Below are 15,334 nucleotides of genomic sequence, written 5' to 3' on the forward strand. Positions count from 1 at the left end.
TGGCTTTAATCCCCGTGGGTTTACTCCATAATTAGGGGGATGAAGAAATGTGACACAATGGGGACATTGCAATACTATCTGCCGAGCGTCCGCTCTTGAAATGGAAAAACGCCTGCGCAGCGTTAATGCATTAACATGGAAGTTTTGGTGAAACAACTTAGCCCCCTCTAAGGAGGAAGCCAAGCATATCAATTGACTTCTAGTGGCTAAGTCCGCACAGGCATTACCTTGGGATAACGGACCAGGAAGAGAGGTGTGAGCCCTGATGTGCATTGGATAAAAAGAAGCAGTGCGGTTAGAGATAAGCTGTTGAAGCTGAGTAAAGTAAACAGACACATTGTGGGCATCACTAATAGTTCCCACGGCCTCCAGGACTTTTAGTGCTTGTACCACATAACTGGAGTCCGAAATAAGATTAAAAGGAAAAGAACACTGTTTAAAAACTTCAATAACAATTTGTAGTTCTACCCATTGTGGATTTCCAGGAGCAAATTGATGCTGGATAGGGGGAGAGTCATTAATTACGTAGGCTCCCATTCCAGACTTGGAACCATCAGTAAAAATGTTAACAGCCCCCGGAATTGGACTGGATGAAGTTACCTTAGGGAAAATGATGGGATGTTCTTTAACAAAATGGAGTAATGGATGAGAAGGGTAGTGATTATCAATACTCCCTTGAAACGAGCAACACAGAATAGCCCAGTTGTCTAGAGTAGCACATAAAACATTAAGTTGAGCTTTAGTGTAGGGTATGATAAGAGAAGAAGGTGATTGGCCGAAAAATTGAATGCATTGTTGAATCCCTTTAAGTGCCAATGCTGCAACAGCATCAGGATAATATTCTAAGGATTTTCCTGGGGATACATGTGGGTGGATCCATAGTAAAGGCCCATCTTGCCACAGTACTCCAGTAGGCTGCCGCATAGTGGCAAGCACACATAACTGGAAAGGTTTATCACTCTGGAGCCTGCATAGAGTGGCATGCTGTATAGCTTGTTCTACTTTTATAAGGGCCGCTCTAGCCTCAGTAGTGAGGCTACGAGGGGAAGCAAGATCTGGATCACCCTTAAGAGTAGCATACAAAGGCTGGAGCACAATATTAGGAATATGTAAATATCCTCTTATCCAATTAATATCTCCCAGCAATTTTTGAAAATCATTTAAAGTTCGGAGATCTTGAGTCCTGATGGTAATTTTTTGTGGTTTTAATTTGTCATACCCAATTGTTGCTCCCAAAAACCTGATAGAATCCCCCGTTTGAACCTTTTCAGGTGCGATGTGCAGTCCATGTTGAGCCAACAGCATCACGAGTTCTTTATAAGCCTCATAAACTGTCTGTTCTAATTTTGCGGCCAATAACACATCATCCATATAGTGAATGATCTTGGTGGAGGAATACTTATGTCTGAGAGGTGCGAGTGCCTTTCCCACATACATCTGGCACATCGTGGGACGGTTAGCCATCCCCTGTGGCAACACCACCCACTCAAACCTTTGATCTGGTTCCTCATGATTACACGAGGGAAGGGTGAAAGCAAAACGTTGGGAATCTTTAGGATGCAAAGGAATGGAAAAGAAACAGTCTTTAATGTCAATAACAATTATATGCCAGCCTTGAGGAACAGAGGAGAGCAGAGGCAGCCCTCTTTGAATGGGCCCCATAAGCTGCATCTGAGCATTAACTGCTCGTAGATCATGCAGTAGGCGCCACTTCCCTGATTTTTTCTTAATGACAAATATGGGAGTATTCCATGGAGAAGTAGAAGGTTGGATGTGACCCAAATCAAGTTGTTCTTTGACTAGATCATGGGCTGCTGCCAGTTTAACCGAGGGAAGAGGCCACTGAGGCACCCAAACAGGCTCCTCGGTGAGCCATGTTATGGGTATTTGAGCCCCAGTGGCCCCTAGGAAAAACCCAGACCAAACCTGTTAAGCTTTTGATGACCTTGCACAGGATGCTTACGTCCCTGTAGGTGCCTTCCTAGTCCTAGACCTGGCTTATACCCCATATTTTGCATGATATGTTGAGACACTGGGGAATAGTCATTACTAAGAGTGAACCCCATGTCTTTCATCAGATCACGGCCCCATAAAGAAATAGGTAAATCAAGTACATAAGGCTGAAAGGTACCATCGTGTCCTTCCGAGTCCTTCCAAGATAGATGTCTATAGCTGATTTGAGGGGCTTGGGCATATCCAAGTCCTCTTAAGGATTGATCAGAAGCCTGCACTGGCCATCCCCTAGACCAGTCCTTAAGGGCTATGATACTACGATCTGCTCCTGTGTCCAGCAATCCCACAATAGATTTACCTTCTATGCTTAATTCCAAAGTGGGGCGATTGCTCATATCCAGTGACAAATAGGCACAATTTCCTCCGGTGGTACCAATCTGATTTCCTGTCCGTGACTTTGAGTCAGCAGGGAAGTGATTATGCAAACTAGGCAAAATTAGCAATTGAGCAATCCGATCCCCTGGGGAGATAGACACAATGCCCCTTGGAGCTTCTACCATAACCTTTACTGCCCCTACAGTATCAGGGTTTACAACTCCGGGGAAAACATGAAGACCTTGTAGGATAGAGGATGCACGTCCAATTAACAAACCTACAGTGCCAGGGGGTAAAGGCCCTTTGAACTCAGTTTCCACCAATTGGACTCCCATCTTAGGTGTTAATACGAGTCTGGAGGTGGAACAGAGGTCCAATCCCGCGGCACCTGTAGTGGCTCTCCGCATCTCGTGGGATGGCGCAGAGAAGGCCATGTCTCGGGTTCGGGTGTGTTATTCTCCATTGCCCCATATATTCGTGGGCCCTGGGGTCGGGGGCCCCTTTGGCCGTTTTTTGGCCCAGCTGAAATAGGCTGTCCATGGATGTCCCTCACTGATCTACACTCCCTTGCCCAATGCTTCCCCTTTTTGCATTTTGGGCACAGCCCCGGTTGACGAGGGCCATTAGAAGGGCCACCGCAAGGAGGTCCAGTAAAATTGCCTTTTTTGGGACAGTCACGTTTGAAATGGCCGGATTGACTACAATGGAAGCATGTTCCGGCACCAGGACCGCCCCCTTTTGCAATCCGAAGGACAGCAGCTGCAAGACCTGCATTAGTTAAAGGTCCTCCAAGCTCTCTACACACTTTCATCCAAGCTTCTATGCCCTTGTTTTTATAAGGAGCGATTGCTGCTTTACATTCTTTGGTGCATTGCTCAAAAACAAGTTGTTTAATCAAGGGCATTGCTCTATCAGGGTCACCAAAGATTTTTCCTGCGGCATCCACCATCCTAGCAACAAAGTCCGAGAAAGGTTCTGTGGGGCCTTGCATGATTTTTGTTAAATTGCCAGACACTTCTCCTCTATTTGGGAGTGATTTCCATGCACGGATACAAATGTTATTGATCTGTTCATATACCTCAGGGGGGTATCCTGTTTGTTGATTAGCAAATCTGCCTTGTCCCAAAAGCATTTCCTTGTCCCAATGGGGGTGTCCCGCCGCATAGTTTTGGGCAGCCTGCTCTACAGCACCCTCTAGCACAAAGGCTCTCCAGTCCAAATATTTGCCTGGAGAAACACAAGCCCGAACAAGGCTAGCCCAATCAGAGGGAGTCATACAGTATCTAGACAGACTCTCCACCTGAGTTAATGTGAAGGCGGCATCCACCCCATAAGTACGCACAGACTCTGCCAGGGTCTTCACAATTTTGAAATCTAAGGGCTCATGGAATCTTCCCCTATTGTCATCCTGGAAAACTGGATAAGCAAGACCCATCTCAGCATTAACAGCCCTCCATGTTTGGGCATGGAAAGCTCTCCTCGAAACACCCTCACCGTACGGCGGCGGGTCTGGAGGATCATTTTTCTTGAGCTCCTGTTTATTTTTGTTCCCTTCTCCCATAGTTAAACTCCCTAGCTGCCGAGACAGTCTCCCGAGCTCCTCCTGTTCTTCCTCCTCCTCTTCTGACCCACTTTTGCATGGAAGTGTGCGCAGTGTACTGAGATCTGGATACAAGCGTTTCCTCCCCCGTTTCTCGCTCTGCACATTCCCCTCCTCCTGAAATATTTCACTCCGTGCCAGAGACAATCGCCTCCTCCCCTGTTTCTCGCTTCGCACACTGCCATCCTCCTGAAATACGTCACTGCCTGCCGGAGATAATTGTTTCCTCCCCTGTTTCTCGCTCCGCACACTCCCACCCTCCTGAAATACCTCACTGCCTGCCATTTCTGATCTTTCTTCATGTAATTGCTCTAAAACTTCTTGTCCTTTAGTAAGTGCTTCCTGACATCTGCTATCTGTGAGGCAACTACGAATCATCTTCCAAAGGGGTATCACCCCACCCTCTAATATGCCCTGCTCAGAAGCAAAGTCAAGGTCTGTGCCTAACTTATCCCAGCTAGGCAGTGTAAGACTGCCAGAAAATGCAAACCACGGTGCAATAACATCTGTCTTCTGTAAAAATCTCTGTAAAGTACTACGTTTCACTTTTAGGCCCTTGGAACGTAACAGGTTATCTAGGGCCAGGAGAAGCGGACTTGAAGATACGGCACCGATGACACAACAAAAGACACACAACAAACAAGAGTGAAAGTAAGAGCAAAAGTACACAGTGCAGCTGCAATAAGATTTAATGCTCTCTCTGGCTTTACAGAGGAGCTGCCGCCTTGACAGCGGGTCCTAAATTACCTAGGACTAAACTCCGCTTTAACCGGGGTCCCAATTAACCTGGGACTAATCTCTGCTTTAATCGCAGGTCCCAATTAACCTGGGACTAATCTCTGCTTTAATCGCAGGTCCTACTTACCTAGGACTAACCGGTGCACCACCCCTGACTGCTGAAAGTTCTGGTTCCCGGGTCTCGGCACCATTTGTCGCGACCCCTTGCCCGCAAGGAAGACGCAACTCAGGAATCTTCTTTCAGCAGTTTATTCAGGCCTTGATTTAAGTATCTTTTAGTGACTCCCTTTCTTTCTTCTTCCGTCTCTGAGGGCCCAAGCACAGCCTAATAAAGCCTCCCACGTACCAATCTTAAGCCGCCGCGTGGATCTTTCTTATAGGGTGGCAAGAGATAGCGTGCCAACTCTCCACAAAGGAATTTGCTTATCACAGGCCACAGTGGAAGCCGGCGCCATCTTCTAATGGCGGCCACAATTTACAACAATGGCTTACCACAAAAGATGTTTGAACAGTTTAGTCAGCTTTAGAATTTGAGTGACATCAAACTGAATGTTATTATGACTGGATGGAATCTTCCTACTAACCCCGCCTTGGCCTGGCCTAAACCAAATCAAGGGGTGGGTGGCATGGAGAGGAATTCTCTCTGGCTGGAGTGGGAGGGACCTAAACCTGTGGCACATGAGGATGCACAGGTAGGGAAGCGGACAAGACTCCAATGATGGGCAGTTGAGCACAACAAGGCTCCTGGAGGCCTTTGATCATGGCTCCCACCGCCATACGCCCACCACTCACCATACGCTCAGCCCCTGAAGGGGATCACAGTGGTCTGCTCCGTTGCCTGGTGCAGGTTGGAGTTCCTGACCAAACACCTGAGTGTCCACAGCCTGTGTTGGCCTGCCTGGGCAGGCTGTGGTTGTGGAGGCAAGAGCCAAAGCTGTCTTGGCGTGATGGAGGAGCCAAGGGCTGCCTCTCAGCCATCCTAGTGGGCGGTTCTGGAAGAAGCACCCAGGGTTGTGGCAGCATTGTCCGAAGACATGAAGCCAGGCCATCTTCCTTATGGCTTTCCTTGGGAGTTGGTGGTGTGTACAGCTCTTGGATTTTTTGCTGTTCTCTCACTTTTCTGGAGAGGTTTTCAGTCGGTTCGTAGCAGGCTTTACGTGGGAAGAGAAAAAAGGCTGGCTCTAAATCTTGCTGGACTTATTGAGGCAAAATGTGGACTTCTTGAAAAAGTGAGCCTTGTTGAAAAAGAACATGAAGGCTTAGAATCATCTTTAAAGGATTGCAGGTTTGAGAAGGGTTCAAGAGAAGCACAACAGCTGGAGGCAACCGACGAAAAGCTGCATAGGTCCGAATCCAGCCATGGCGTTGAAATGCTCTTTCTAGAAGAAGAGCTCAAAGCACAGAAGGCTCAACAAGGTCAACAGGATGAAACGATGGCGCATCTATCAAGGAGGATACAGTCCCTCCAAGGTGAATCTGAATCCCTGAGATCACAAATAGCTGAAGCTAAAACAAACTGGAGACTCTTTCAAGTGAATGAGGAAGAACTGAAGCTGGTACTCAAAGAGGTTTTGAATGAAGGATCCCTACTTCCGCCAACGCAGAGACCAACAATACAAGGAGAAGCTGAAGCACAGAGGGAACAAGGAGGTGTCCAATATAAAGCAAAAATCATATTAGAGGACTCTAAAGTAGCTGGAGAACAAGTTCTAAGGGACACAGAAAATCACATGGAGTCTCTGAGTGAATGCTTGCTGAAGATGAAGAATAGATCTTCTCCAAGCCTGGGAGCCCAAAGGGATGTTGGTCACCTGGAACTGGGAAAGACGAGTGAACCCGAAATTGGTGCTCACTTGGAGGATGAGTCCAAAGGAGCTTTGAGGAACCTGGTTTATGGTGATAAGCTAAAGGCCTCCTTAGAAATCTTGGAAGGAGGAAGAAATCAAAAATGTACTTTCTCATCTGAAGTGGAGAAAACCACAGAAGACCTTACAGAACACCTTAAAAGTCTGCAGACTGAACAGGCATCCTTGCAGTCAGAAAATGCACAGCTGCAAAGTGAGAATGAGACCCTACAGGAGAACTTTAAAGTCATGATGGAATGCTATCAAGAAAATATGATGAAACTGCACAGGAAATTAAGAGTGGAGGAAAACTACCGTGTGGAGCAAGAGGAGAAACTTTCCAAAGTCGAAGAAAAGATGAGCCATACAATAAAATAGCTGGAGACCTACCGAAAGAGAGCCCAATATCTTGAAGAACAATTGCAGAGTACCATTCGTTCCTGTCTGGGGAAGATTATTTCCTCTGAGAAAGAAGCAGATGCTAGTGAGTTGGCAGCTCGGATTGCTGAAAGAAACCTCAGTTATTTTAGGAAGCAAAATGCACGCAACAGACAAAAATTAACTGAGAAGGAGCTTAGATTTGAACTTGTAGAAAAAGATCCCTATGATGCACTGGATGTTTCCAACTCAGCAATGGGCAGAAAGCCTTCTCCAAATGGGCCCTCACCAATAGGTCACCCTTCATCTGAAAGGAGACCTCCTCATTTTGAAAAGAGTGGTCCACTCACACTCTCACCTTTCACTCCAGTGGGAGGAGGAAGAGGGTCAAGGGGCCCTGGAGAATCCTCTGGACCATGCGACTAGCAGTAAAGGAAGAGAATCCAGCTGTCATAAGTTCACTGATTTTCAGAGAGCACCTTCTCAGACTGGGCCCCTCTCTCCTCCAGGGGAACAGGCCAGCAGGCTGATGATCCCTCCGCCAGGCCAACCATATTCTTCTGATGCACGTCTTCCTCTACAAAGGCAAGATAGGTTTTACTCAAATTGTGGTAGAGCATCGGGACCAGCAGAACACAGAATTCCTAATATGCCTCCTTTGGACTCTGATGTGCCTGATTCACCTCTCCATGCTGAAAACCAAGCAACCGGCTCTGACTCTGTGTTGACACCTTTCCCTCCAGTCAGAGGTGCCTTGTTTCCAGTTGACCCAAGGAGTAAGTTCATGAGAAGAGGACCTTTTTTTTCCTCCACCTCTCCCAGGAAACTTGTCTGGGAACCTGGAGATTATTTTCCACCTGACCCGCCACCCACTCCATTTCCAATGCGAAGTGTCTATGCAGGGAGGGGGTTTTCCTCACAAAATCTTCCCCCAAGAGCTGGAATTCAGCCCTCTTCACCCCCATTCTGAAAGTACAAGTGAGTTGCCTCAAGGGTTCCTTCCACCTGCAAATGAGCCTGTTACTCAACATCCAGAACCAAACAAGAAACCTCATGCTGTTGCTCTCTCTTCAAATGTAATTTGACTTATCTCTCATTTTTAGTTTTTAAGTAACTGCTTTTACTTCAGTAATTGACTATACTTTGGCTCCAATTGAAGCTCAATGAAACAATAATTCTTAAGATAGTATTTTGTAAATAAAGGTGGTTTATGTAGGAATCTTATGACTAAATTATTCCTATTTTATGTTATTCCAGAGAACAGCATTTAATCTGATGAAGCCACTCTTACATAAACAAGAATGGGAGTTCTAGGTCCTTGTAATCTAGCTGATGTAAATATCTTTTAAACTCCCAACAAAGAAGTGTATTTAGTATGACTGTAGCAATTGTAAAGTGACTTTAGGCTTAATGAAAAAGTGTCACTGATTTAGAGACTGGTTGGGCATTTCAGCTAGTTTTTCCATATCAGAATAACTAGAGCATGGGAGGACTAAAGGAGAGAACACAACTAAACATGTCAAGGAAACAGGAGATCTCAACTACAAAGAAAAATGAAGACCTCTTTTTTATATTGGTTGCTTAAAACCTTACATAGCTCTTGAGATACCATATTTCCTACATTAGATTCAAGTGAGTTATGAACTCCCATTTTGACCCCATATACAGATTGCACAATCACATTGTTTACACATTCACGTTTTTACAAAATGCCATGTTAGTAACTGTTGTATACTGCTACCTTTTCAGGCCTCTACTATCCCCCCTCTCCTGCCCTCCCATCTTCTCTCTCTATCCCGTCTGCTGTAATTCAACGTTTGGGAATTGGAAACCACACTTTAAACACACTCTCCTCACCTTTTTCCCTTCTGTCAAATTACTCATCATCTTCTTCTATTTCTCCTCCTCCTCCTCCTCTTCCTCCTCCTCCTTATACCTTTAATTCATTCATCATACACTCATGCATTGGTTCATTCATTCCTTTCACATATGGTGTTGGGGATCCAACTCAGGACCTTTGAAAGTGTGAAGCCAGCACTCTTGTGCTGAGCCAAAACCCCAGCACCTGTCTTTTTGATTTTATGACTGTTTATATGAAATTCAGAATCGCATTCTGCTATGGTTCACTGATATGTGGATTGACCTAGTCCTTGTTTTCTGGGAGACTTTTGGAAAATATACATGAATTATTAGGAGGTTGAAATGAAGAAACAAAGAGGAAATTCCCCGATTTCTTATTCTTGGATTCCATACTCTGACTCTGCCTACCTACTGTAAAAACTTTTAAACTCTTACTCCCCATTTCTATATCATTGCCAACAAGTGAACGTTCACTGCCCTACAACAAACCAGAGAACTCACATTGAACCATGTTTCCCCAGTAGAGACGAAGACACAATACTTATTAAAAAAATACCCTAGTTATGAATTAGTAGGTAAAGCTTTATTTGAGTGTTAAATGTGCTCTAATTATGTGTTTGTGTGTTTGTTGATGTGTGTGCTGTGTGTGTGTGTGTGCTTCTGTGTAAATCAAGCACTGAGGTGTAAAATAAATGCAGGATTGCAACAGCCTTCTTAAAAATAAGAAGCAACTTTATCATATTTGAACCCCAGTGAAGAATCTGCCTGATACATACCCTACAATTAATTGAAATGTGAAAACTTCAGGCCTAGAAAAACAAAGCCAACATACATACTGAATCTAATCAGTCTGTCTCACCTGTTTTCTAATCACTCCTTTAAATAATCCTAAATTGCCATCATAAAACATCAGTTGTATATCATCAGATATAACTGAACTGTCCATTAGTAGGTAGAACAATATAATGGGAATCAGAGTGCACATTCCGGTTTGAACTCAATCTAGGTAACATGGATTCATCTCTGTGTAATAGGTCTGCTTCTGGAAAACACAATGTAGAGCTCCAAAAGCAGAACGATTCTTTCAGAATACCATGTTATGTTTGTAAATAGATAGACAGATAGATATACAGGAATCAAAAATCTGAAAACGGTCTGGAAGTGTACATTTCAATAACTTACAATGTAAGTAGAGGGGGATTAATAGCAGATCAAGAAGACTGTGTCTGCATGCGAAATGGTTCAATTTTTGAAAGAGTTTTTTAAATGAAAATGGACAAAAAATTGAAAGGGTTACAGTAAGTGTTGAGGAGTGACTTGGCAAAAGGAGCACAGAGGTGAGAAAGAATTAAGTAGAGTTCAATAGAACCAGGTATAATTTCTGTACACATGACTCCATGAAGAGGAATAAAGGGGACACTTAAAGAAATCATAGGACTAAGGAGAGATCAGGATTAGGAGGGTTTGTACTAGTCTAGAAATGCTGACCTGAAAACCAATTAAGTTTTCAACTCCTTCTTTGGAGGAACATTAGCTGTGCCGTGCTTTTCAAAAATGACTTGTCATAACTGATTTATGCCCATGTTAGCAAATCTTCTGAAATTACTTTGAAAGTAGACTAATGTGAAAGTTTCTCTTTAGAGATAATTCAAGTTACTTGCATAGGAAGTGGCAGCAGGTCTGGGGATGTTGTAGCTCAGTGGCAGGGACCTTGCCTAGCTTGGGGCTGGCCTGCCATGGACTTTCACCCCAAACACTTGCAAGAAAAGAAAAGGGAGTGAAGGGAGAGAGAAAGTTGGAAGGGAGGAAGGCAAAGTTGGAGGGATGGAGGGAGGTAGAAAAGAAGGAAGAAGAAAAGGAGAAAACCCAGGAAGGGAGGAAGGAAGCAAGGAAGGTAGGAAATAGGGAGAGCACAAGGGCAGGGAAAGGACTGAGTCACTCAAACAAAAGGCAAGGGACACAAAGACCAATAGAGGCCATAAAAGCTGTTTGAACAGTTTAGTCAGCTTTAGAATTTGAGTGACATCAAACTGAATGTTTTTATGACTGGATGGAATCTTCCTACTAACCCCGCCTTGGCCTGGCCTAAACCAAATCAAGGGGTGGGTGGCATGGAGAGGAATTCTCTCTGGCTGGAGTGGGAGGGACCTAAACCTGTGGCACATGAGGATGCACTGGGTAGGGAAGCGGACAAGACTCCCCTGATGGGCAGTTGAGCACAACAAGGCTCCTGGGAGCGTTTGATCATGGCTCCCATCGCCATTCGCCCACCACCCACCATACGCTCAGCCCCTGAAGGGGATCACAGTGGTCTGCTCCGTTGCCTGGTTCAGGTTGGAGTTCCTGACCAAACACCTCAGTGTCCACAGCCTGTGTTGGCCTGCCTGGGCAGGCTGTGGTTGTGGTGGCAAGAGCCAAAGCTGTCTTGGCGTGATGGAGGAGCCAAGGGCTGCCTCACAGCCATCCTAGTGGGTGGTTCTGGAAGAAGCACCCAGGGTTGTGGCAGCATTGTCCGAAGACATGAAGCCAGGCCATCTTCCTTATGGCTTTCCTTGGGAGTTGGTGATGTGTACAGCTCTTGGATTTTTTGCTGTGCTCTCACTTTTCTGGAGAGGTTTTCAGTCGGTTCGTAGCAGGCTTTACGTGGGAAGAGAAAAAAGGCTGGCTCTAAATCTTGCTGGACTTATTGAGGCAAAATGTGGACTTCTTGAAAAAGTGAGCCTTGTTGAAAAAGAACATGAAGGCTTAGAATCATCTTTAAAGGATTGCAGGTTTGAGAAGGGTTCAAGAGAAGCACAACAGCTGGAGGCAACCGACGAAAAGCTGCATAGGTCCGAATCCAGCCATGGCGTTGAAATGCTCTTTCTAGAAGAAGAGCTCAAAGCACAGAAGGCTCAACAAGGTCAACAGGATGAAATGAAGGCGCATCTATCAAGAAGGATACAGTCCCTCCAAGGTGAATCTGAATCCCTGAGATCACAAATAGCTGAAGCTAAAACAAACTGGAGACTCTTTCAAGTGAATGAGAAAGAACTGAAGCTGAAATCAAGGAGGTTTTGAATGAAGGATCCCTACTTCCGCCAACGCAGAGACCAACAATACAAGGAGAAGCTGAAGCACAGAGGGAACAAGGAGGTGTCCAATATAAAGCAAAAATCATATTAGAGGACTCTAAAGTAGCTGGAGAACAAGTTCTAAGGGACACAGAAAATCACATGGAGTCTCTGAGTGAATGCTTGCTGAAGATGAAGGATAGATCTTCTCCATGCCTGGGAGCCCAAAGGTATGGTGGTCACCTGGAACTGGGAAAGACGAGTGAACCCGAAATTGGTGCTCACTTGGAGGATGAGTCCAAAGGAGCTTTGAGGAACCTGATTTATGTTGATAAGCTAAAGGCCTCCTTAGAAATCTTGGAAGGAGGAAGAAATCAAAAATGTACTTTCTCATCTGAAGTGGAGAAAACCACAGAAGACCTTACAGAACACCTTAAAAGTCTGCAGACTGAACAGGCATCCTTGCAGTCAGAAAATGCACAGCTGCAAAGTGAGAATGAGACCCCACAGAAGAACTTTAAAGTCATGATGGAACGCTATCAAGAAAATATGATGAAACTGCACAGGGAATTAAGAGTGGAGGAAAACTACCGTGTGGAGCAAGAGGAGAAACTTTCCAAAGTCGAAGAAAAGATGAGCCATACAATAACAGAGCTGGAGACGTACCGAAAGAGAGCCCAATATCTTGAAGAACAATTGCAGAGTACCATTCGTTCCTGTCTGGGGAAGATTATTTCCTCTGACAAAGAAGCAGATGCTAGTGAGTTGGCAGCTTGGATTGCTGAAAGAAACCTCAGTTATTTCAGGAAGCAAAATGCACGCAACAGACAAAAATTAACTGAGAAGGAGCTTAGATTTGAACTTGTAGAAAAAGATCCCTATGATGCACTGGATTTTTCCAACTCAGCAATGGGCAGAAACCCTTCTCCAAATGGGCCCTCACTAATAGGTCACCCTTCATCTGAAAGGAGACCTCCTCATTTTGAAAAGAGTGGTCCACTCACACTCTCATCTTTCAATCCAGTGGGAGGAGGAAGAGGGTCAAGGGGCCCTGGAGAATACTCTGGACCATGCGACTAGCAGTAAAGGAAGAGAATCCAGCTGTCATAAGTTCACTGATTTTCAGAGAGCACCTTCTCAGACTGGGCCCCTCTCTCCTCCAGGGGAACAGGCCAGCAGGCTGATGATCCCTCCGCCAGGCCAACCATATTCTTCTGATGCACGTCTTCCTCTACAAAGGCAAGATAGGTTTTACTCAAATTGTGGTAGAGCATCGGGACCAGCAGAACACAGAATTCCAAATATGCCTCCTTTGGACTCTGATGTGCCTGATTCACCTCTCCATGCTGAAAACCAAGCAACCGGCCCTGGCTCTGTGTTGGCACCTTTCCCTCCAATCAGAGGTGCCTTGTTTCCAGTTGACCCAAGGCTTCAGTTCATGAGAAGAGGACCTTTTTTTTCCTCCACCTCTCCCAGGAAACTTGTCTGGGAACCTGGAGATTATTTTCCACAGGACCCGCCACCCACTCCATTTCCAATGCGAAGTGTCTATGCAGGGAGGGGGTTTTCCTCACAAAATCTTCCCCCAAGAGCTGGAATTCAGCCCTCTTCACCCCCATTCCTAAAGTACAGTGAGTTGCCTGAAGGGTTCCTTCCACCTGCAAATGAGCCTGTTACTCAACATCCAGAACCAAACAAGAAACCTCATGCTGTTGCTCTCTCTTCAAATGTAATTTGACTTATCTCTCATTTTTAGTTTTTAAGTAACTGCTTTTACTTCAGTAATTGACTATACTTTGGCTCCAATTGAAGCTCAATGAAACAATAATTCTTAAGATAGTATTTTGTAAATAAAGGTGGTTTACGTAAGAATCTCATGAGTAAATTATTCCTATTTTATGTTATTCCAGAGAACAGCATTTAATCTGATGAAGCCACTCTTACATAAACAAGAATGGGAGTTCTAGGTACTTGTAATCTAGCTGATGGAAATATCTTTTAAACTCCCAACAAAGAAGTGTATTTAGTATGACTGTAGCAATTGTAAAGTGACTTTAGGCTTAATGAAAAAGTGTCACTGATTTAGAGACTGGTTGGGCATTTCAGCTAGTTTTCCATATCAGAATAACTAGAGCATGGGAGGACTAAAGGAGAGAACACAACTAAACATGTCAAGGAAACAGGAGATCTCAACTACAAAGAAAAATGAAGATCTCTTTTTTATATTGGTTGCTTAAAACCATACATAGCTCTTGAGATACCATATTTCCTACATTAGATTCAAGTGAGTTATGAACTCCCATTTTGACCCCATATACAGATTGCACAATCACATTGTTTACACATTCACGTTTTTACAAAATGCCATGTTAGTAACTGTTGTATACTGCTACCTTTTCTAGCCTCAACTATCCCCCCTCTCCTGCCCTCCCATCTTCTCTCTCTATCCCGTCTGCTGTAATTTAACGTTTGGGAATTGGAAACCACACTTTAAACTCACTCTCCTCCCCTTTTTCCCTTCTGTCAAATTACTCATCATCTTCTTCTATTTCTCCTCCTCCTCCTCCTCTTCCTCCTCCTCCTTATACCTTTAATTCATTCATCATACACTCATGCATTGGTTCATTCATTCCTTTCACATATGGTGTTGGGGATCCAACTCAGGACCTTTGAAAGTGTGAAGCAAGCACTCTAGTGCTGAGCCAAAACCACAGCACCTGTCTTTTTGATTTTATGACTGTTTATATGAAATTCAGAATCGCATTCTGCTATGGTTCACTGATATGTGGATTGACCTAGTCCTTGTTTTCTGGGAGACTTTTGGAAAATATACATGAATTATTAGGAGTTTGAAATGAAGAAACAAAGAGGAAATACCCCGATTTCTTATTCTTGGATTCCATACTCTGACTCTGCCTACCTACTGTAAAAACTTTTAAACTCTTACTCCCCATTTCTATATCATTGCCAACAAGTGAACGTTCACTGCCCTACAACAAACCAGAGAACTCACATTGAACCATGTTTCCCCAGTAGAGACGAAGACACAATACTTAATAAAAAAATACCCTAGTTATGAATTAGTAGGTAAAGCTTTATTTGAGTGTTAAATGTGCTCTAATTATGTGTTTGTGTGTTTGTTGATGTGTGTGCTGTGTGTGTGTGTGTGCTTCTGTGTAAATCAAGCACTGAGGTGTAAAATAAATGCAGGATTGCAACGGCCTTCTTAAAAATAAGAAGCAACTTTATCATATTTGAAGCCCAGTGAAGAATCTGCCTGATACTTAACCTACAATTAATTGAAATGTGAAAACTTCAGGCCTAGAAAAACACAGCCAACATACATACTGAATCTAATCAGTCTGTCTCACCTGTTTTCTAATCACTCCTTTAAATAATCCTAAATTGCCATCATAAAACATCAGTTGTATATCATCAGATATAACTGAACTGTCCATTAGTAGGTAGAACAATATAATGGGAATCAGAGTGCACATTCCGGTTTGAACTCAATCTAGGTAACATGGATTCAT

This window comes from Callospermophilus lateralis, unplaced genomic scaffold (genome assembly GCF_048772815.1).
Source record: "Callospermophilus lateralis isolate mCalLat2 unplaced genomic scaffold, mCalLat2.hap1 Scaffold_138, whole genome shotgun sequence".
Taxonomy (NCBI): domain Eukaryota; kingdom Metazoa; phylum Chordata; class Mammalia; order Rodentia; family Sciuridae; genus Callospermophilus; species Callospermophilus lateralis.